At 43.9% G+C, this 22,004-nt stretch overlaps 1 protein-coding gene and 1 pseudogene across 8 annotated transcripts in view; one reads left to right on the top strand and one right to left on the bottom strand.

Annotated features, from left to right (window-relative positions):
* FOXN3 (forkhead box N3) overlaps window positions 1-22,004 on the bottom strand; it is a 400,895-nt gene that overhangs the window by 65,741 nt on the left and 313,150 nt on the right. The gene's annotated exons all lie outside the window — the stretch shown is intronic.
* Window positions 11,736-13,747, top strand: LOC113627561 (60S ribosomal protein L9-like; annotated as a pseudogene).

The raw sequence follows: 22,004 nt of genomic DNA on the forward strand, positions 1-22,004 counted from the left end.
GGATTCTTAACTGCTGCGCCACCAGTGAAGCCCTTTTTCCTCTTCTTCTTCTTCTTCTTTTTTTTTTAAAGATGTAGACAACTGCTTATTTTTTATAACTTGTTATCTGGGGGCAAAAAAAGTTCTGTCGACAATATCTGAACAACGGAATGTGGTCTTATTATTTCTACAGGGTGAGAAACTATTTGGGCTCAAATTTTTAAAAATGTGCACAGGGAGCCAGATTTGGTTTGCTACTTTCAGTAATTTGAATGATCATCATGGTTCTGACCCAGGCCCACACTCTGAATTCAACCTTTGACCACTGTGCAGATTTCTGCATGAGGAGAGAATGCAGGACTGAGGTGGGAAGGGAAGCTGCGGCGTGTGGTCCTGACGGCCAGCCTCCCTCGGGAAGAGCTCTGGACCGGGGCAGGGTACAGACCATTGACGTTGGTGCCACGGCCAGACCCGCGCTGCCTCCTTGGCCCACTGCGAAGGCGGCCGTGAGGACGACGGGCAGGACCTCTCGGGGACATCCAGGCACCGGCAGCTGATGGCTCCCCAAGAGTTTGGGTGGGGCTTGTCTGCCCATCTTTGGAAACCTCTTTGGGGTAAAGGAAGTGCAGACAGCCTGAGGATGGCGCGGTGCTCCCGAGCAGCTTCCGAGAGCCTCAGATTGCTCAGACTTTCTCTCTCAAAGCTGCCGGAAGGAGGCTTCCTTGGTGGCGCAGTGGTTGAGAGTCCGCCTGCCGATACAGGGGACGCGGGTTCGTGCCCCAGTCCGGGAAGATCCCACATGCCGCGGAGCGGCTGGGCCCGTGAGCCATGGCTGCTGAGCCTGCGCGTCCGGAGCCTGTGCTCCGCAACGGGAGAGGCCACAGCAGTGAGAGGCCCGCGTACCGCAAAAAAAAAAAAAAAGCTGCCAGAAGTACATGGGAGGTCCCTCCGAGGAGCACCTGATGGGGATTTGTGGTAGTTCTTCCCCTGGACAGTCATGGATGGGAGGGGAGGCACTGCTGGTGAATAGAAGTTTCCAAAGATCCCTGATGTGCGGAAGGTTCTGGAAGGCAGAGGGGAAGGTGTCCTTCTTTTCCTTCTTGGACAATGTGAGTGAGCACTTTTTAACCCAAAGAAGATTTAGAATAAAGTACAAACATGGTTAAGAAAAATGAGATGTCAAATTAATTTTTTTTTAAAAAGAAATCAATGTAGATCTAGTATTTTAAGTATTTGCTACAACTAAGAGAACTGGCCCGTAAGAATAACGACCAGCCTTGAAACATCAACTTAAACTGTGGAATTAAATAACCAATTGAGACTTTGATTTTAAATCAAAATCTCACTGAAGTCATATACAGTAGAAGAAAACTTAAAAGCCCGTAGGGTGTAACATACTTATAAGCTTAATTAGATTTAAAAGAATTGCTTAAGTGCTCTGGGCGGCTTGTTTGTTGAGTCAGGCAATTGAGTACTTATACATTTAATATGTTCGATTTCCTTTACAAATGTAGTTTAAAATGTTTAAAGGAGTTTAATTAACTAAGTTTGCAAATCAGACCAAGCATTAATAAAAGGTCCCCTTAAAAGTGATTGTTAAAAATTGCTAGAATAAATAAATTGAGATCTTCTGACCACCTCTTAAAAGCCTAATGAAAAGTAAGGTTTCAAATTTTGTAACTTTAATAAAAATTAATTTTAAAAAGGAAATATCAGAGGAACCTTTTTTGCTCAAAATGCTTTGAAACTCCACCCTGCCTAAAATTATTAGGCACCTAAATTATTATCTTACCTAATTACTGTCCACCTAAAAATTTATCCTTTCTGGTTTTTCAGTCTTCAATACGAATTTGTTGGTGTACCTACTGTGTGTCAGGTATTGTGTTAGGCACAACTGGGTATGTCCCGGCTCTTACAAGCATCTGGTGGGGAGATTAAGATAATGTAAACAAAGTAGAATATGGATACAAATTGTTAGAAAACAGGTGACAAGTGACTAATGAAGGTATAAAATAATACTGGAATTCAGAGGAAGATATTGATGAAGGCATCATAACGGAAGTAATATTTAAATTGAATTTAGTTTGGAATTTTCCCTGAGTCTGTCATTCACATATTGATGCTTCCACTGTCCTGTGAACTTTAAAAGTCTATTAGAATTATGTGCAGAGTAAAGGTTAATAGGATGTGAGCAAAAGTCCACAGGGTTCTCTTAAAAGGGTTTATTTTGTGACTGTTGTGACATCTTTGCTCAGCATTTTTTCTGTTTTCTCTGTGACCTTGGTTTTCTATTCCTCACCTACCTTATAGGTAAGGTTGCCAGATAACTGACCTCTGGATAAGCATCCTACTACCAGAAATAGGGTTATGACTGACCAATTTTAGACGCAGAATGAGAGCTGTTTTATTTCTAAAATTAAGTCCAAAAGGCAAGGATGCCATTCTAGTGAGAAAATAGTAAACTCCCAAATGAGAGGGTGGAGGGAGAGAGGGGAATCTAATGATCTCTGACCATCGATCCACCAGGGAGACTTTGATTTACTTGCCAGAACAACATGACTATCAGGAAAATTTAAAATTATTCTTCATTAAGTGTCACCCACCCAATTAATTAGCGTGTTGAAGTCCTACCCAGCATCTCAGAACATAATCTTATTTGGGAACAGGGTCATCACAGATAGAATTAGTTAAGATGAGGTCATACTAGAGTAGGTTGGGCCCTTAATACGATATGACTGGTGTCCTTATAAAAAAGGGAAATATGGACGCCGACACAACAGAAGCACAGGGGAAATGCCATGTGAAAAGGGGAGTGATGCCCCCGAAGTATAAAGGAAGTACCAGAAGCTAGGAGGGAGGCCTGGAGCACATCCTTCCCCAGCGCCTTCAGAGGGAGCACGGCCCTGCTGACACCCTGATCTCAGACTTCCAGCCGCAGAACCCTGTGAGCATAAGCGGCTGCTCTTTAAGCCACTGGTTTGTGGTACTTTTGCTACAGCGGCCTGAGGAAACGAATACACTAAGAAAACAGAGCTAGAAGGAACAGCAGCTCTGGGAATTTCCCATTAAGTTCTACCACAGACCAACTCACATTCAATTTTGAACTTTTTTATTAACGCTGAATTAGACTAGAAATAAACCAAGAATCATCTCAGTCAACATGCAGCTACCCCCTCAGCACCCAGGAACGAGGAGTCTGAAGTTATTTTGGGGTCTGGCTGCCTCTCATTTGTCCAAACCATGATCTTTTTGTCTCAAAAAATAGAGCAAGCGTGGCCACGATGTTGACATAGGCCGTAATACACGTTTGCTGTGGGTCTTCTCCCACACAGCCTAGAATCAGCTCTTTTCTCTCACTTAATACTCCCTTCACGGCGCTGACTCCGTCTAGATAAAATAAGACTGATCAATTTTTCCCCATTCAGTCATGTCGGGTTTCTTCCCACGGATATGATGCGACTCCTCAGTGAACTAACGACGTGTTTGTAGGATGTCAACTGTGTCTTTTTTCAACGATTCCAGAGCAGAGGTTCTTTTGAGTTTTCAGGAGGTAATTATGTCAGACAAAGACCAAGGAGACCCCCGGTGGGTCATGATCTTGTATAATCTCCTTCCCTTTGAGTACAGATGGAAGGTGTTACTTGCTTCTAGTGATAAAATACGGCAAAGTGATGGGTAGTCACTTCCTGGGTCACGTTACATCAGGTAGGACTGTGTCGCAGCAGACCCGAATGAGAGATTCTCTTGCTGGCCTTGAAGCAGCTGCCTGATTGTGAGAGTCTGGGCGGGGGCCACGTGGCAGGGACTATGTGGGTATCTACCCTGCCAGAGAGCCAGCAAGAAAAGGGGACCGCCACCCTGCAACCACAAGGATCTGAATCCTGGCAGCAACTATATGAGCTTGAAGGAGGACTCAACTCCAGAAAGGACCACAGCCCTAAGACACTTGTTTGCTGCCTGGTGAGACCCTGGGCAGAGGACTTAGTTAAGTTGGGCCTGGATTCCTGACCCAGGGCAACTGTGAGATTACAAGTATGTGCTGTTTGAAGATGCTGATATGGTGACCACGTCCTTTGAGGGTCTGATGAAAAAGAAGGATTCTTTAATTAGAAAAGCTCAGGAAGGCACATGTTTTGAACACAATTTCAGGAATTTGTCTAGACCCCCTAAACCTCATCGATGAGCCCCAAGATGTTCTTGATCGCACAGTTATGAACCTATCTTTCTGTCTGATCAATACTATTCACTGCAAAACGCGGTAATGTCTGAGAAAATAACAAGGTCACAGTACGTAAGGATCACCTGTTAGTCTATTTCTACAGTTTAAAACGTGAATTTAAATAATCTGTGTCTCACTGTTAATCTGTAAGACAGAGCTATTCTTTTAATATCATCTTCAACTTGCTGGAGAGATAGAAAAGCACAGATTTGAAGAGAGAAGGCAATTTCTTATTCTACCAGGAAAAAAATCTTCATTCCTGCCTCTTCTAGCTTAATAGTAGGAACCAAAAAACCAACCAACCAACCAACCAGCAGACAAAAAACCTCGCAAACAAACAAACTCAGAAGCATGGCTTGCGGGAAGAAGGAAGTGTTTTTAAGTGTTTAAAAAAAGGACACTTTTTAGGAAGACGGGCTCAGTTCATTTCCCCACAGAAGAGTACTTGGAGTAGAAAGAGTCTTGGAAAGAAAACAAACAGAAATTTAAAAATCTGGGTTTAAGTCTTGTTCTGCTTGCTTGCGTGCTCTGTGCCTGGGAAGAAGTTACTTTATTTCTCCGAGCCTGGGTTTTCTCCACCCTAACATGGGTTGTTTTGAGAACGAGGTGAAGTAACGGTCATAACGTGCCAGGCCTTCTCATAAGCAAGCAAAACAACCACCATGGGCCTAACGGAGGGAAATCCTTCAGCTGCCCTGAAGAGGGGAGGGCAGTCCCGACCTACGATGGATGTTCAATGTTAATGATCTCATCCTCCTGCACTGATGTCTATGAGAAAAGAGGTTAAGTGTGGTTGCCCCGGGGAAAGATAAGGGGGAACTTCCCCACGACAATACTCATCTCTTGAATCCAGAGCAAAAGCAAAAACAATTCACCTCTTCAGAAGACTTTGTCAGACAAAAGAAGTAAAGAAACAAATATAACCTCAAACCAACAGAAACCCTACAGCACCAGAGCATGTATTAAGTCCTTGTGACTTTCAGCTCTGGGAATAAATAGGCTGTATTCGCTACTGACCCCTCACTAGCAGGAAATAAACTTGCAATGGCTTATCCTCAGTAGGCATGAGGTCTCCCTGGCCCACCTCTGCCAATGATGGGATGGAGGACCGTGGGCAGGGCTGGGAACAGGCAGGGGATGCAAAGGGTTGTCCCTCCGTGTGACACTCTCTGAGGTCAATGAGAGATGAAAGGAGGGACGGGTGACATTCAAAAGAGTGAACAACGGCTATACCACAGACACCAACTAAACAGACAGACATCAAGGGGAACTGAACTGGCTCTCCTGGTGCAGACAGGAGGGATCAGCTCAGGAAGGCCAAGGGCCTTGGCTTTGCGGCCTGGAGTCTAACCAAAGTAGCTATTGGCTTGATCAGCCTCTCATGCCTAGAAGTTCTGCAGGGAAAGAGAGAGTACGACACCACGATCAATGGTCTTTGGACAAAGGTAAGGCCGCTGATGCCATGAAATCACTAGGTGATCTGGGTCTGCTCAAATAGAATGCTTTTCCAGTATGGTACCTCTGCTGCCCTAGGTAACCAAGGAGGAAGGTATATCACACCACATGGTTTGCTCATATGTCTGTGTACCCCTAATCTCCCCTAAGAAACTGTGAACCTCTCCAGGGCAGGGATAATGCCCCTTGCATTTCTATATCCCAGGCATCCAACACAGTGCCAGGCACAGAGCACTCAGAAATGTCTGCTGAATGGATAACCCCTTACCCCGTTCCGTTTCTTTCTCCACTGGCTTCTCACCCACGAACTTCCTCTGTGAAACTGATTTCCAGTGCCAGCATTACTAGCTGCATGACCTTGGGCAAGTCACTTCACCTCTCTGTGGGTCATTTCCCCCCACCATGGGGTTGAAAATAGTATCTGCTTCATAGAGTATTTGGGATTAAATATATTACATACATGCCTGGCACAAAATAAGCACTATTGGAGTGTTACTTACTGTTGTTATTTTGATGACCACTTCTTTTTAATTTATTAGATGTTTTTGTTTCTCATCTGTTTCCCTCACGAGGCTCCACGAGGCAGGGATTTGTGTCTGTTTTCTTCACTGATGAATCCCAAACACCAAGAACTGTTCCAGGCCCCCAATAAATATTTATCAAATGAATAGATGAACTTAAGTTCTTAGATCATAACGGCCACATCTTCCCCTATGTTAAATTGTATAAACATCCTTACAGTGTTCTGCCTTGTCTCCCAATGTAGATGAAAGTTCTCTACTTTTTGTTGAAAATAATAGCTTCCATTTATAAAGTACTTTCACATCTATTTTCTCATTTGAGCCTCCCAACAACCCTGTAATAAATTCCCATGGTGTCTACTGGAGTAGGACATGCCCAGCATCTCTGCAGAAGTATCAGGACTGGAGGTTGATGGTAATGACGGTAACGTCCCACCTCATCTCACCTGTGAAAGGCCATTTATTACTTGATGAGGAGGAGCAAGGCTGCCTCATATTTTTGCACTGATTTACTTTGGGGTGATTTTACTGTTGTTGTTATTCTACTGAACAAAAAAGACTACTTGTTTTTATCTGCCATCTTCCCAACGGCTATTTTACAATATATATATTTTCTTTCCAGTTAAAAAACTAGTACATGTTCATTGTAGAAAATTTGATTTAAAGAAAGAAGGGTTGGGAATTCCCTGGTGGTTCAGTGGTTAGGACTCTGAGCTTTCACTGCAGGGGGCGTGGGTTCGATCCCTGGTCGGGGAACTAAGATCCTGCATACTGTGCGGCACAGCCAAAAAAAAAAGAAAGAAGGGTATGAAGAAGAAAACTGAAACTACCCACAACCCAATGTGATGTTAGTACTTGCTCCTTAGGAAGTATCAGAAGCAAAATATTACTGTTTTGTAGAAAGATGTTAGCGTGGCTTCTTGGCCACAGTGAATTCTGGGAGTCAAGAGCAGTCAGGCCTGGGGAGGGGGTGGCAGGGAGGTGGCAGGAGCTCAGAAGCCTGAGAGGGAGGGTGGCTGAGGATGAAAAGGAGTAGAGTGGGTCCAGGTCCAAGTGGTGGGGAAGGGCAAAGGTGGGGGTCGGATCTGATCTGCTGGCAGCGTGGAAGGTGTGTCCTTCACGGTTCACGGTTCCGACCACTAGAGTCTTGTTAGAGCAGGATGTGGGCACCACTCCCTGAGGACCAAGAGCTCTTGAGAAGGTCCCAGCCAGACAGTCAGGGTGCTGGGGCCCTGGAAGGGGCAGACACAGAACCCTCGCATCTGGAGTCAGACGTACGTGAAGTAATAGCATGGCTGCCCCATGTGGTACTGTTTTCTGATCCGTGTCGCCTACTTAGGGGTGCCTCTGAGCTGGGGCATGGGACAGATGTGCTTGTTCTACAATCTTCCCAGGCTGGGTAGGTGGGAGTAGGGGGACAGTGGTGTAATTGATTTCTAGGTCTGCTCAAATCAATTGGCTGGGGGCCGCAAATTATTGGCTACTAAATTTATATTTGAAATAACTGGGAGGAGGCCAAGATAGAAGCAGGTGATAGCAGTCACGTCAGAGATAGGTGAGCTCAGTGTTGCAGGAAAGTGTGAACCGAAGTCTCAAGAATCCTACCTGCCCTTAGGTTGTAACGTCTCCTAATTGTATCTGGGCCAGGTCTGGTAAAAGTCATAGGGGCCACTCACGGCAGCCACAAAAAGTCCCTACCGTATTGTATGTTTCCATATCTAGGCTGGCTTCTAGTTTCTGACCCGCTAGAGACATGGGCTGAGACCAGAAGGTTCGTATAAGCCAGAATCTGAAAGTCAGTTCTTTTAAACTGCTCATCTGTAGGATATGTCTGAAACTCATTTTATATTTTTCATACACAAACTGTTCACATACACATAGTTCATCCTGTATATAGTATTACTGACAACCAATAGATCCCATGTGCTTTAATCAATAACATTACTGCCTCCGCTATTACAGGAAACTATGAACTGTTGTGATCTTCTATCCTTGTTTCAATCGATATAAACCAGGGCAAGAAAAAACAGGACCCCAAATTATATAACCGGGAAGGATTATATAACAAAGGTCCTGATGCAACTTTAACTGTATCTGTGCCAACCAGGGCTGAAAGACCACATCTTTTCAGAAGTAACGTGAGCCGCCGAGAGTTGTGCAAACCACCTTTCAATATTGGTTTAACAAATCCCACTTGCTCACTATCAACAAAAGCCTCTGCTCTTCTAACCTTGTTTTTCCACAGCACTGGATGAAGCAACCCTATTTCAGGGTGACAGTTTGTTAAAGTGACAGCGCACCAGCACTTAGAATGCGTACACGAAGATGGAAGATGAGAGTGTCAATTTCTCTGAGAGGTTGGTCTCCAGCTCCCGGCAATGATTATGTCATAAGGGCTGCTAAAGCCACTTCTGGATTTCAAAATGGCAGGATGCTGATCACTGGTGACGGGAAGCATTTGCACGGGGAGACTTTTGAAAGCCACACAGCATTTCTTTGTTGGAGGAACCCAAGAAACAATCATAGTAACAACAAAAAATAACAATAACAAACTCCCCTTCCTTTCAAAGTGTGCTGTCAAGCAAAATGATTCCTCCCCGTGTCTCCTTTACGTCCTGCTGATAGAAATTGCATTCCAGGGCACCCAACACAAAGGACACTCATGCAAGCAATGTGCCTTGTAAGTGACATTCCTCGGAACCTTTAGGAGAGAGATTGATTTAAAGCTACCATGATGGCGTGTGTGCATTGCTACTGCCATAATGAATCTACCTGGCATCCTGCACCCGAGATTTAAACCAAGCCTGGAAAGATGAAATCCATGGAAACATTAGTGGCTCTACTCCACCCTGCAGAGGGACAGGAAACTCAGAATGACGCTGAAAGTGCAACTTGTGGTGTCTGAGCTCATATAACAGTTGCTGATTTTATAAATTCTACCCTCTGCAACATGTGGGTCGGACGGTCAGTGAATGAACCTGTGAGCTGGAACTTCCCATCCACTTGAGGCTGGGGTGGATTTGATTTTTCAATGACACAGAGTAAAACTAAATACCCTTGGGTCTTTTATTTTAAAGATGCATAAACTTATTCTTTCAAATCCCTTTCCTGAAGGTCAACATGTTCCCCTTTTTTGCTTTTTCTTTTTTAAAGTGCCTCTTCTTTCTTCCCCCCACCAGCCCCAGTAAGTAAAGAAGAGTCTAAAGGCTTAAGTTAAAATTCTGTGACCCCCCAAAAACTTTCCGAAATCAGGACCACAGACTTCAGAGTCCCTGTAGAAAACTTAGAAGTCTGGATGTGAGATTTAAGATCTGAATTCAAGTCCTTACTCTGTTACTAGCAGAGTGGCTCTTGGCTGGGTCACGTGATACTTCTCTCCAGGGAGAGGCAGGAGGAAGAGTTGGTGTAAATGAACTCTGAAGTCTTTTGCCCTAGAACCCTTTAATTCCCATCTACTCCAATTTTCTAATGGGAACCACGTCACAGTGCCTGCTCACTCCACCCTCTGTCACCAGCTCACTGTCCTCCACGGAGATCCCAGAGACCTCAGCCTAAAGACCAGAAAGCCGAGGAGCCCCTCTGATGATCCAATTCCCCCTGCAAAGACCACCTATTAGCCACCGATGTGACCTCAACAGGCACAACTGAACCTCCCTGACAGACTGTAGAATCCAAGTCGAATTCCACGAGTAGAGGGCCGGGTATAAACTAGGTATGTTAGTTCCTAGGGCTGCCATAACAAAGAACCACAAACTGGGTAGCTTAAAACAACGAGGTCCAAAATCAAGGTGCTGGCAGGGCCATGTTCCCTCTGAAACTCGTAGGAGAGAACGCTTCCTTGCCTCTTCCAGTGCTGGTCACCCATCCTGGCACCCCTTGTCTTGCAGCTCCAATCTCTGCTTCCATCATCTCGTGGAGTTCTTCCCGTGTGTGTCTGTGTCTAAATTTCCCTCTTCTAATAAGGACGCCAATCACAGTGGATCAGGGCCCACCCTAGTGACCTCATCTTGATTACAAGACATAAACAGATTCCATCTGCAAAGACCCTATTTCCAAATAAGGTCACATTCCCAGGTACCGAAGGGTGGGTTAGGACTTCCAACATATCTTGGGGTGGGTGGAGGGTGCAATTCAACCCCTAACGCTAGGTAGGTAAGCACACTTTGAAGTCTTAACTCAAGTGCACAAATGAATGAGGGGATGACAAAAGCCCACTTTAGGTAAAGTGGAAGGAAAAACATAAGTGGAAAGACATTACGGTTCTAACCGTCATGGGGAAAAGATGTTTATTTTCAATGGTTGGGCAGGTGAGCGCTGGAGAGGAAAGTGCTGTTCTCTCTTCAGTCCAGCCCTGCGTGCTCTGTGCTATGTTCCCTGGACGCGCCTATGCTTTCACCTCTTGGCCCACCCATTGCCAGCAGTGCCACCCTACCCCCAGCTGCTGAAATCCTCCTAACTCTTGAAGCACCAGCTCAAATTTCACCAGCAGAAAGCCAGGTTACCTGCCTCTGACCTTTGAAGGCATTTTGTCTGCTCCTTGGTGACCCCTGAACTACGGTCATTTGTACCCTCTCTGCCTACCACTCCTTGAGAGCAGGGATCATTTCTTACTCAATCACTGCACTCACAGGAGGTGCGTGCAAATATATGCTAAAGTAAACCAGCAGGAAGATAAGAGGAGAATGGAAAATATCTGCTGTTTTGAAAACTTCACCATGGAGAGGGACCTTTGAAACCAGGGGCTGTTAGAACTCCGTGGCTTATTGATTCCCCCACTGAATCTCTGTGACCTCTGCTACCATGCCATATTTCTTGGAAATCATAAGAAAGGCAGAAAAATAAGCCAACCAATGAAAGCAAAGAATGGGCGCTCTTTTGATGCAGAAGAGATTCTCGCTGACCCTCTGAGAACTCATCTCCTTGACCAGTCATCATCTGTCTACAACAGAAGAAAAGTCCCCCTTGGCCTAAGTTTCAGGCCCCCCAACACACAATTATTTGGCAAATAACTGTTGATAGGCAACTGAGAGCATGCGGCAGTGCCTACAGCACCTTTTTGTAAATATCTGGTATTACCAGCAGCTTGAAGAAAATGCAATTTTATTTTTTATAAATATTTATTTATTTGGTTGCAACAGGTCTTAATTGTGGCACACGAACTCTTAGTTGCGGCATGCACGTGGGATCTAGTTCCCTGACCGGGGATCAAACCCAGGCCCCCTGCATTGGGAGCGTGGAGTCTTAATCACTGCACCACCAGGGAAGTCCCGGAAATGCAATTTAAGTGAATGCTGTCGGCACGACAGTGGATTGAAGTTCATCAAAAGGCTTCTATCGGTGCGTGCCAATCTGCTGGGGTAAAAGCCTGTATAGTGTCCCTGACGCTTTGATGACCCTAACAGGTCTTTCTTCTGCTGGGAAGTACAGGAGTGATACTGAAGATCTGATATGTTTACACCTTTTTGCTCAGCCTAAATCTCTTTGTTCAGCTTCTTTAGAATCAAGCAAGTCAAACCAGTAACTTGGTCGAACATTTTTATTCATCAAGACCTGAATTCAGGATTTTCTTTTCTTCCGGTAGTAAATTATACAGCTGCTTAAAAGTATACCTAAAAATTGACCATCTGAAGGGACTTCTGCTTCCAGGAAATGGAATAGACATACTTTTCCCTATTCTTCCCACCAAACACAACAAAAAATGATGGACATTAAATATAAGACAAACATAAGAAGATTCTGAAAGGTAGAGAGAAGAAAGCAGAACAACTAAGGACCGTATAAAAAAGGCAAGGTACAGACTAAATTAACAAAATATTAATAAATATAATTCAGGAATATTTAAATAGAATTATATACTGTGACTAAGTGGGGTTTATTCCAGGGATGGAAGACTGGTTCAGTATTCAAAAATCAATCAAAGTAATCTACCATGTCAACAGGCTATAGAAGAAAAATCATATGATCATATCAACTGATGTAGAAAAGGCATATGAAAAATACATCTAATCATGATAAAAATGCCCAGCACACTAGGAATAGAAGGGGTCTTACCCAACTTGTCAAGGAGCATCTGTTAAAAAACCCTACAGCTAACATTATGCTTAATAAGGGAAGACTGAATGCTTTCCTCCCTATGATTGAGAACAAGGTGAAGATGTCTGCTCTCACCACTCTTATTTAACATAGTGTTTGAAGTTCTAACCAGTGAAATAAGGCAAGAAAGTGAAATAAAGGCATCGAAAGGGAAGAGATAAAACTGTCTTTATTTGCAGACTGTCTACATAGAACTTCCTACGGAATATACAAAAAACCTCCTAGAACTAAAATGTACATTCAGCAAGGTCTCAGAATATAAGATAAGCATACAAAATCAACTATAGTCCTAGATGCTAGCAATAAATGAATGGATACCAAAAATTTAAAAATAATATCATTTACAATTGTTCAAGAAAAATGAAATATTTGGGTGTAAATATAACATGTATAGGACTTATATGTTGAAAACTACAAAAATGCTCATAAAAGAAATCAAAGAAGATCTAAACAAACAGAGAGGTATACCATGTTCATGGATTAGAAGACTCAACATAGTAAAGATGTCATTTGTCCTCAAACTGATACACAGGCTTAATGCAATTCCTATCAAAACCCCAGCAAGATTCTTTTGTAGATACAGATGAGATTATATATATTATACTATAGTTTTGCAAGATGTTACCATTGGGAGAAACAGAATTTCTCTGAATTACAATTGTTTTACAGCTCCATATGAATCTACAATTATCTCACAAGGTTTGTTAAAAATAAAAACTGTTCTTTGCTGCATCTACTATGAGAATGAAGACCATTCTCAGCAATCAGACTGCAGATATTCCAGAAAATTCTGACATCACACAATTACTGTGTGAAGGGCCACACAATTACTGTGAAGGGAACCAGAAAAGCCTTTTGGAGGGGCTTCAATCATATCAATGTAGAACTCAGTTTCCTTGGAAAGAAAAGAAAGAGGCTCCAGGTTGACAAATGGCGGGGATACAGAAAGAAACTGGCCACTTTTCGACTATCTGTATCACGAACAGAACATGATCAAGGGTGTTATGTTGGGTTTCCATTACAAAATGAGGTCTCTATATGCTCATCTCCCCATCAATGTTGTTATTCAGAACAGGTTTCTTGTTGAAATCTGAAATTTCTTGGGCAAAAAATAGATGCCCCGGGTTCAGGTGAGGCCAGACATCGCTTGTTCAGTACCTCAAGCCCAGAAAGGTGAGTTAATTCTCAAAGAAAATGACATTGAAACTGCATCAAATTCAGCTGCTTTGATTCAGCAAGCCACAACAGTTGAAAACAAGAATATTAGAAAAATTTTAGATGGTATCTACATCTCTGCAGAAGGACCAGTTCGGCAGGTGATGAATAAGATTTAAGTTATCCAGCTACAGAAACAACAAGATGCCAGATGATTCCTAAGACCTCTCTGTGATATTTTAAAGAGTCACTAAAAGCCCTGTATTGATTTGGGGGAAGACAGACAAAACCAAAACACCCCAAAGGAACAAACTGTGACCACCCCTCCCCTTAATGTCTTCTTCTCATACTGAGAACTAGTGAAGTGCAAAAAACGACTAATAGAGTAGGATACCTTGATCACTCTATTCCTTTATCCCATTTATAATTCTTTGTAGCACTCACAACTGTACAACATTATATTATATTATATCACATTTGGTTATCTGTCCATCTGTCTGTCCTATTTGTCTGTCTTGCTTCCCCCAGTGAAATGGAAGCTCTGTGTGGGCAGGACCTCTGTATTGTTCACACTCTACCACATTCTATAAGTACTAAAAAAAAGTTGCTGAATGACTATGGGGAACTCAAGTCATATGCCTTTTTTTTTTTTTTTTTTTGCGATACGCGGGCCTCTCACTGTTGTGGTCTCTAGCGCAGGCTCAGCGGCCATGGCTCACGGGCCCAGCCGCTGCGCGGCATGTAGGATCTTCCCGGACCAGGGCACGAACCCGTGTCCCCTGCATCGGCAGGCGGACTCTCAACCATTGCGCCACCAGGGAAGCCCCATATGCCTTTTTTAGATAGAGCATTTCCAACTGCCTAACTTCCCCCAGATCCCTTCTCCTGTAAGCACCTGCTCTTCAGCATTACCCACCAGCAGGACCATCTCTTAAATCAGTTTCACTGAACCTTTAGTCTTCCGCTCCACTCTAGACCCTTCCCAAGTCCCCACCTTCTGTACTCATAGCACCAGAACAGCCCAGTCTTGCGAATCATTTCCAGGGGTCAGTTTCAATCTAGGGTGCTGGAACTTCCTGTGAGGCATGTGGCTTTAGGCAGTATCAACGGTCACTCTGTTTACCTGGTCCATACAGCAAGAACATGCCCCCTAATCCCAGACCTGTTTCTTGATTGGATCGATTGGATGTACCTCTAATTTAATTTGCACCCAGATCCTGGGGATGTCTGGAACTAATCTGATGATCTTTAAACTATTATGTTTTCCATGTATGTCTCAGCTGCCAATATCATATCGGGGGACTTTAATGTGAAATAATAACTTTAATCGCCAGTGGCTTCTAACTTCTTACCATGTTCCTCATTATTACAGTGCTGGGAACAGACAAGTGTTTGGCAGCCTAGGGGACACACAGCCATGGCCGCCAGCCAGACAGTGGCTTTAGGGGTCAGCTGGGCAGTCCTGTTACACAGAGAACTACAGAATATTTTATTTTGTCTGTTCTATTCAGAGAATATATCCCAAGCACCTAGTGTGCAGTGGGTGCTCAATAAGTGGCTGTGGAGTGAATGAATACACCAAAATCTTGGGAATCTCTAAGTTAGAGTACAGCGGCATTTCTTTTTTTTTTTTTTTTAAGAGACGGGGTCTCGCTATGTTGCCCAGGCTGGAGTGCAGTGGCTATTCACAGGCGCGATCCCACTACTGATCAGCACGGGAGTTTTGACCTGCTCCGTTTCCGACCTGGGCCGGTTCACCCCTCCTTAGGCAACCTGGTGGTCCCCCGCTCCCGGGAGGTCACCATATTGATGCCGAACTTAGTGCGGACACCCGATCGGCATAGCGCACTACAGCCCAGAACTCCTGGGCTCAAGCGATCCTCCTGCCTCAGCCTCCCGAGTAGCTGGGACTACAGGCACGCGCCACCGCGCCCGGCTACAGCGGCATTTCTTAGCTTAAAACCTGATAATGAACATCAATAACATGGCATTTACTGAACTACATCTAGAATGTGAGTGAAACGTATCAATTTCTAAATGGTTTGGGGGGAGGGAATTATGAATTAAAATTCTTGCTATTGGAAGAGTTCTAGCTTACTACCCTTGCTGCCATGGAAATGACAAATAGACAACATAATTACAGACTGCCAGTAATTAACATACACCCAGCTAGAGCAAACATGAAAATTTAAAATGAACAATTACATACTAAAAAAGAGACTGCGAATGATCCACTGGGGGAAAAGGCATAAATCTATGAATGAGATGGTGTTAAACAGTCAGATGTGGGCTTCCCTGGTGGTGCAGTGGTTGAGAGTCTGCCTGCCAATGCAGGGGACACGGGTTCAAGCCCTGGTCTGGGGGGATCCCACATGCCACGGAGCAACTGGGCCCGTGAGCCACAGCTACTGAGCCTGCGTGTCTGGAGCCTGTGCTCCGCAGCAAGAGAGGCCACGGCAGTGAGAGGCCCGCACACTGCGATGAAGAGTGACCCCCACTCGCCGCAACTGGAGAAGGCCCTCGCACAGAAACGAAGACCCAACACAGCCAAATAAATAAATTAATTAATTAATAAAAAAAAAAAGAACAGTTAAAAAAAAATAAGAAATAGTCATAAAAAAAAGAAAAACAGTCAGATGTAATTCATTCTACTTTCCTCCTCCCTAAGAGCTTTTCCAGCCAGGCGCAGTGACTTTTTCCTGTCAAACCAGTGGAACCAGAGCGCTGAACTGGTATCTCCAAGCAGGCAATTTTCCTAGTTGTAAATAACCAGCAGCTCTGTGGGAATCAATTAGGAGGCTCCCATTTCTTCTAGATGAGTCTTATTTCACTCTATCCATCTTCCTTCGTTAATTTCTTAAGTTGGGTTTAAGGGATGCAGAGAGAAAGATTATTTGTTTTGATCTCTCAGACTTCTTGGGGGAGGCAAGGGGAGGAGCAGAGTTTTCAGATCTTTCTCACTAAGAATTCAAGTAGAATACTTTCAAATCACTCTCCCTTTTCAAGGCCCGAAAACTGGATGGGCATTGAAACTACACGGGCATTATGTACTATGTCTAGCAACAGAGGCTTAAAGCCTGTAAGAAAATGATGGTCACAAGACAAATGAAATCAATGTAGGTGCAAATAAACTTTTATTGCAAAGACGCAGATGGTCTGCAAAAGTCACAATCTCATATAACATGGTCATCTCGTGAATCAATTGTTTAGTCTTAGCCCATGGCCCTACTGTCACTCGTTGGGTTTATGGTGATGGCAATAATAGTCCTGATCAGAACAATGACACTAATACAAGAAGCTGTCAATTACTGAAAACCTGTCATGTGCTCGATACTTTATTATGTTCTTTCTATTGCTCAGAACAGCCTGGCAACATCAGTATTATTATTCCCATATTACAGACGAGGAAACTGTGGTCCAGAGAGGTTTGCATGGCTTGCAAATTCTGGAGCCAAGAAGATTTGAACCCAGATCAATGTCTAGAGAACTAGTTGATCCCAAAGATAATCTCGTCCCACAATGCCATGTTCTCTCTTTTGTTCAACCGGCAAAAACTGGTCAAGCCCCACTATTGGGCAGGTATTCCCCCTACTAAGTCTGAGGCTTGTTGAGGAACTCGGCATGACCTCACCTCAACAACAATGGGGAAGAAGAAAGGGACCGGGTAAACGAAGTCGGCCTCCGCAGCTGACGCGGGGCCTTTTCCCAGGTACCCGGGCTTCTCAGTAAACATCCATCAGATCTCTCCCCCGGCTAAAATATTCCTAATTGTAGAAATGACTGGCACTTGGATCATTACCTCTCTGGAAAATTAGGTGCAGTAAGAAAAGAAAAATTCAATGGGGAAGAAAAAAGAGCAGCGGGCACAAGGAGGGAACATACAGAAAAAAATATACATGGTCTTCAACCTCGCTCAATTAAGGAAATGAACCAACAAAACACCACTTTGCAACCCTATCTGTAGAATGTCAAAGACCAGAGGATACTTTAATCCAGCCACACAGTGAAAAACTCCGGAGTCCCAAAAAAGGATAGCTCTATATGCATTGATACAGAAAGATCTTTATGGTCAGAATAATGCATATGGTATGTCCCCGTCTGCATAAATGTGCACACTTACTCAGGTGTGTAAAGGCATCGGCTATCAAACGGCACGTAAGAAACTGATCGTGCCGGTTACCTCTGGGGAGGGGGACTAGAGCTGTATTTCTTTCACAGGAGGATGACAGTTTTCACTATATATCTTTTTGTACTTTATGATTTTTTTTTTTTACAACATATTAAAAAGAAAGGGAGAAACAAAGCGGAGTGGTGAAGAGCAGGCAGTGACTTGCCTGGGGTCTCACAGATGGTCAGTGGCTGGGCCTGGCCCCCAGAACCCTGTCAGCCCAGTGCTCTTTCCATGGCAGCAGCATCTATATAGACAGTTTGATTCTCTACACCTCACTCAATACTCACCACCCACAATGATCACTCTTGGAGAAACTGCTCCAACCTCCCTGGCTCCATGATCTTGTTAGTTAGCACTGATAGATAAGCCACAGTTTTCCAATTAGCGCCGTCCCCCATATTACAGACAATGCAATCCTTTGAGCGATGAGTAGGGGATGACACTGGCTGGACCAGTCAGAACTCTATCCCTGTGACACGCTCTACTCAAAGTGATGTCCTATGGCTTGAAGTCCAACTAAAACATTTACATGGATTTTAGGTTTCTATATAGAAAGTTCATGCTGAGGTTAAGTCCTCACGATGTGCACAAATATTACTCAATATGGATTATTCCCAGCAAATTTTCCACTTCAGGCCAACGTGTAACCAGCCACTTCCCTATTAACCACCTACTGTCCTCCCTACATACCCATGAGGCATCGGCTGTCAGCCTGTAGAGATAAAGCCCAAACCTAGTACCATGGTTGGCTCTGCATTTTGGAGTCAGCCAGAACAAGTGACATGACAACAGGTGACACATTGTCCTTCCAGCCTCAGTTTCCCCATCTATAAAGTGGAGACATCAGTGGTTCTGTGGAAACAGTAACTGGAGCTACTCATACTGTTGATTCCTTTCGCCCAGCTAAGCAATAGGCAGTTGACTAGAAATTGCTTTTGGGGGTTCCCCTCAGAAACCCAAGCTCTGGAATATGCATTCAGATTCCTGCAGAAGTGTGTGGGGCATCCCTGAAGGCTGCATGAGGAGTCAGGGTCGCCGTCCTTCTCACAAAAATATACAAACACAGCCCTACTGCAGGTGTCAGGTCCATTCACACCGAGCCTCTTTCTCTGGAGCTGCGCCTTCCCTCGCCAACGGGGAGAGCCCCTGGTTGCCGTGATTCACGTCACGAGACGGCGCTCCTGGACCAGCTGACTGGACTGGGGTGGGGGGGTGTCACATGACTACAGTTGTTCCAGTCAGAATTCCCATTGCTCCTGGGAATTGGGAACTGAGACCAAAAGATGGCTGGTCCACCTGGGCTGCTCTCGTCTACAGAGGATATTTAGCTTGAAAGCTACCGATGACCACTGACCAATTCACACACAACGTTAGAGAAAACACAGAGGACGCGCAGAAAGAAGCAGCGAGGAGGTGAGCGCTGCCTGCGTTCTTGGCAGCCGTCTGGTTCCCGGTCCTGGTGCCTCCCAGCTACAAGCCTGGCCTTGGGGTCCTGAGACCCTTGGTACTGCCTCCAATAGGTCTCTATCTTTATATATATTTCTTCTTGAGCTAGCTGCTTTCTGTTACTTGCAACCAAAAGAGGCCTAAGGCATTCCTAATTCCATCTTTGCAGACCCCAATCAGCATTTCAGAACAGCCAGCAGGTGGCGCTTTCCATTCTGAGACAAAGAATTCTTACTCTAGAAGTGCTGAATTTGTGCTGTTACCTTTATTTTGCCTGATTACATTACTCAAACAGAAAGAGCTATGAAGAATAATAACAATAAAGATACCATTAAAGTAAAACATTTGACACTCATAAGATTAAAAGCTGAATACAATAATCTTCTCATAATCGTTGCAGGATATGCAGCACTTAATCAACAATTACACTGGGAAAATGCCCGAGACTTGATGCTTAAGTAGCAGGGAAAAGCAAAGGAGAAAGTCAGGAAATCACCATAAAAAGAGAAGGGAGTATTATCCAATCTAAATACTGCATGTATTAGTATAAGAGTTCTATCTTTTCCTATCAATGCTATACAAAAAAATAATAATAAAAAACAATCCAAGAATACACACCCTCAACCGAAACACTCTAGTGAAAGAGCTATTTTTAAAAACCACGCACAGTATTCACATAGTGATGGCACAGTCCATTAATCAGGGTGCTTGCGTGTGTGTGTTTTTTAATAGCTTTATTGAGGTATGATTTACACTTTCTCTATACAAGAGTTTCTTCAACCAGTCTTGCCCCCTGATGGGAGAGAGAAATGAAATGGTCCAAGCTGGAAACCAGAACCTGGTGGGGCAAGAAGCTGGGGTGAGGCCAATTCCGAAACAGGAGGAGACAAACCCTCCCTCCTAGGAGGTTTGGGGTTCACATCCCCGAAGAGTCATACAAGTGATTGTGAGGAAGTATGTATGTATTTTCACAGACAGAACATCGTTTTTAAAAGGCAAAGTACAGATGCCATGTCAAAATATCTCACGACCAAGAGGAAACCTCTGAGCCACCTTGGGAAATGAGTAGCCATTTAAGACACCCACAATCTCTTTGGGCTAAGTCAGATTTCTACAACATGGGTTTTATTTTTAACGTTCTTTTTAAAGAGCTGATTCTTCATTCAGGATGCATACAATGAAAGCAGCACAAATACCCGCACTGTACCTTAAACAGCCTCTGTTGAGGAGGGCTGGGAGTCTCACAACATATTTTAACCCAGATATAGCTTTGACAACCCCTGTATGTTCTTTCATAACCTCTAAGCATCAGCTCTGCTGTGTTATTTTATATGAATACATCCTTGATGGCCGCAGCGAGAGACAATGAGGCCATACTATGACTCCATGAACACATAATAATGCTGCCCTTTTCTTCTCTGAGAGGGTTTATTTTCCTTCTTCTACAGGTAAATGCAGTAAACCTGACATCATGGAATGCAACTGAAGTAGCAAGTGATCAATGTCAACCACAATAACAGTGCTTCAAAAAATTACCTCAACGATCCTACTTTTGCCATTTTCCATGACCTACGGAGGTGAGGGAGCGGCGCGAATGGGCTCCTGCAACTCTGAGGGAGGATCTAAACACAGCCGTGTCTGCCTTGCATCTGCCAGTGGACCCATGTGAGTGCTCTCCCTGACACGCCTCAGTTCACATAAGAGCTCCCCTAAGTCCATCTCGCAGGAGAATGAAAACAGTAAAAAGCTATATGCAGCCCTGGCTACACAAGAAAATCTCTCTGCACTGATGCTATAATGGAGATGCTCAGAGAAAAAAGTTACAACAAACCAACCTGCAAAACCCAACTCATTGTCAACGAGTAGAGACATGCAGTTTATCTTCGCACCAAGTATCTAGAAATCCTATTTGTACAGAGTTGAGGCAAAATCACCCTGAGAAACCAAGCAAAATGAAATCAAGTTTCAGCAAAAGCCGAAGTATTTTCTTAGGCAGAAACGTATCGTATTGGTACTCGTCTTTCCTGACCTTAAATCTGACCTTATAATACAAAGGCAACCCAAGGCAAGGTCCCCAAATAATCCAGGAGTCTTGAAATATTTTCCCTTGTCTACCCCATACCTACAAATGCCATCTACAAGTCCTTCTACGAGTCCTACCTTCAGGAAGCAAAGACAAACAGGAATCTGCCGATGGCCAAATATGTTCAGAGTTCACCTACCAATTTCATGAAAATCTCATCAAGTGTGAAGGGTATGAAAAGGCAAATTTACTAGACTTGTTTTAGGTTTGTTGTCTGATTTCCCATTAGGCTCTGGGCATGTGCTAATATGTAAGCTGACATATACATACACAAAAAGAAATCTGCCCTTCAGGATACGATGTGTATAAGAATTTCACTTCAAAGGAGACCATAGAGAAAAACACTTACCTTGTCTTCTTATAGCTACAAGAGTGAAGACTCCCCAGACTTAACTTTCTCCTTAAGATTACAGAAAAGGGAAACACACAAGAAGTTCAGATCAGGGCATGTGAAAACCCCATTTTCCTTCATACACATACAAAAATGTGTCAGAACAGCTTCCGGAGAGGGCTTTTGGCATGGATGATCAAATGTTAAAAACCAGAGGGGCCCTTCCGAATCATCTAAGTCCAACTTCCTGACTTCAGGTAGGAAGTCAGGAAGCACTGAAGCACGTGCTTCCTAAATGAGCATGTGTGTGCTCATTTCCTTTAACTCATATTAACGGAGCACCTGCCATATGCCAAGTACTGTTCTAAATGCTGGGAATACAGCAATGAACAAAGAAGAAAGTCCCGGCCTTAAGGAGCTGATATTCTAGGGGTGTGAGGAGGAGATGGAAAATAATCAAGACTTATATTGTCAGGTGGATGGAAGTGCTATGGGATACACAGTAGGGGTTGCTGAATGAATTTCACAGATGGGCAAACTGAAGCTTCAAA

This window comes from Aethalodelphis obliquidens, unplaced genomic scaffold (genome assembly GCF_003676395.1).
Source record: "Aethalodelphis obliquidens isolate GAN/ISIS:26980383/991018 unplaced genomic scaffold, ASM367639v1 scaffold21, whole genome shotgun sequence".
Lineage (NCBI taxonomy): Eukaryota > Metazoa > Chordata > Mammalia > Artiodactyla > Delphinidae > Aethalodelphis > Aethalodelphis obliquidens.